This window comes from Arachis ipaensis, chromosome B6 (genome assembly GCF_059453495.1).
Source record: "Arachis ipaensis isolate K30076 ecotype BB chromosome B6, ASM5945349v1, whole genome shotgun sequence".
NCBI classification, from domain to species: domain Eukaryota; kingdom Viridiplantae; phylum Streptophyta; class Magnoliopsida; order Fabales; family Fabaceae; genus Arachis; species Arachis ipaensis.
In genome coordinates this window covers 84,580,104-84,581,598 of record NC_142441.1, presented here as the reverse complement: position 1 = coordinate 84,581,598, position 1,495 = coordinate 84,580,104, and the positions used below count along the sequence as shown (strand labels likewise).

Sequence of the window (1,495 nt, the reverse complement as noted above, 5' to 3'; positions counted from 1 at the left end):
CCACTTGATTCCTCTCCATCTTTTTGGTAAGATCAGCCAACTGCTTGGTAATAAGCTTGTTTTGAGCTAGCAGTGCATCCACATTGTTCATCTCCATCACTCCTCTAGTGTTGCCTCTTTCAGAAGCATAGAAGTAGTCATCTTCTGCTACAGTCTCAATGACATCTATGGCTTCTTCAATGGTCTTCTTCTTGTTCAGAGATTCCCCGGATGAGTGGTCCACTACCTTCTTTGATTCATACGAAAGGCCTTCATAGAAAATGTGCAACTGCACCCATTCATTGAACATATCTAGCGGGCATCTTCTTGTCAGGTCCTTAAACCTCTCCCATGCTTCATATAGAGTCTCACCATCCTACTGCCTGAATGTTTGTACCTCAGCTCTCAACCTGTTGATCCGTTGAGGAGGATAGAATCTTGCCAAGAACTTGTTCACCACATATTCCCAGGTTGCTAAACTCTCTTTGGAAAGGATTCCAGCCATTTAGATGCTTTGTCCTTGAGTGAGAAGAGAAATAGAAGTAGTCTATAGGTGTCAGGATGAACACCATTAGACTTCACAGTATTGCATATCCTCAGGAATGTGGTTAGATGTTGATTGGGGTCTTCTTGGACACTTCCTCCGAATGAACAATTGTTCTGAACAAGGATGATGAGCTGTGGCTTTAGTTCAAAGTTGTTGGCATGTATGGTTGGCCTTTGGATGCTACTCTCACAGTTTCCTGGGTTTGGATTGATGTAAGAACCCAGAAGTCTTCTCTCTTGTCCAGCCTAATGCGTTGGATCTTCTCTGCCATGGTTGTGAGCCTCTTCTTCATGATGGTTTTCAATATTCTCACCCATGTCTGGTTCAAAGTACTCTTCCTCTTCCTCAGCACCAACTACTCTCTTTCCTCTTGCTTCCCTCCTTAATCTAAGGAAGGTCCTCTCAGGTTCAGAATCAAAGGAAGTTGAAGCCCCGCTTCTTCTACCTGTCATACAACCAACAAGGAAAAAGCAAGAAAGATAGATGCAGACAGTAATTTCTACAGAAATGCTGTTAGCGTGAGTGATGCAATATATCAAACAGTTAGTGGGTTAGTCACTGAATTGTAAACAACTAAGAAAATGGGTGGGGGAAAGGGAAGAAAATAGCTAAACAGAAAGTAAATTACTCAAATGAACTTAAATCAAACAAAATAAAAACAAATGCTCAATCTAGTTATCCACCAATTTAATCATTGTTGATACAAAATCAATCCCCGGCAACGGCGCCATAAACTTGATGCACAAAAACTTGTCCCTTAACAAATCTCCCTCGGCAAGTATACCGAATTGTCGTCAAGTAAAAACTCACAGTAGAGTGAGGTCGAATCCCATAGGGATTGATTGGTCAAGCAACTTTAATTGGAAGAATGTTCTAGTTGAGCTAAGCAGAAAGTGAGTTGAGAATTGCAGGAAATTAAATGGCGGGAAAGTAAATAGCAGAAAATAAATGACGGGAAGTAAATTGCAG

The 1,495-nt window shown here is 41.3% G+C and overlaps 1 non-coding gene across 1 annotated transcript; it reads left to right on the top strand.

Annotated features, from left to right (window-relative positions):
• The first annotated feature begins 284 nt into the window (after positions 1–284).
• Positions 285–391, top strand: LOC148561594 (small nucleolar RNA R71). Its single transcript, XR_015886862.1, has one exon. It is a non-coding gene; the product is annotated as a small nucleolar RNA R71 (small nucleolar RNA).
• Positions 392–1,495: the final 1,104 nt, after the last annotated feature.